We start from the raw sequence: 434 nt of genomic DNA, 5'->3' as shown, positions 1-434 counted from the left end.
GTTTGTTGGATTTTGTTGGGGAGGGGAGGCAAAGTTGTTGGTGTGTTTTTGTTTTGCTACAGTTCAAGATGCCTGTAAAGAGATCACAACTGAAAGATTACAGATGGGAGCAGTTTACTTCTGAGTACCAGAAGAGAAGACTACTGCACAGTCATTCACGGTTTACCTTTAAATGAGGGCACAGATCTTTATTGTAAAAATATTTTCTTTGGCTACATGAGTTCTATTGTAAGAATGGACATTTAAAGCACCAGAGGTTGATGCTTGATTATTTAGTAATTCAGCTGCAGTATCACTAAATATTGCAGGTGGTAGATATCCAGTGTCTAATGGTACCCACTCTGTTTAGCTTATTTATCCTTGGGTCCTAGGATGAGATTGAGCCGCTTTAACTTGCTATATTGTCAGTGCCCATGCCCAGTATGAGTTAATCT

Source organism: Athene cunicularia (assembly GCF_003259725.1).
Source record: "Athene cunicularia isolate RWA chromosome 4 unlocalized genomic scaffold, athCun1 chr4_part1, whole genome shotgun sequence".
Classification (NCBI taxonomy): Eukaryota; Metazoa; Chordata; class Aves; order Strigiformes; family Strigidae; genus Athene; species Athene cunicularia.
This window is presented reverse-complemented; position numbering follows the sequence as displayed.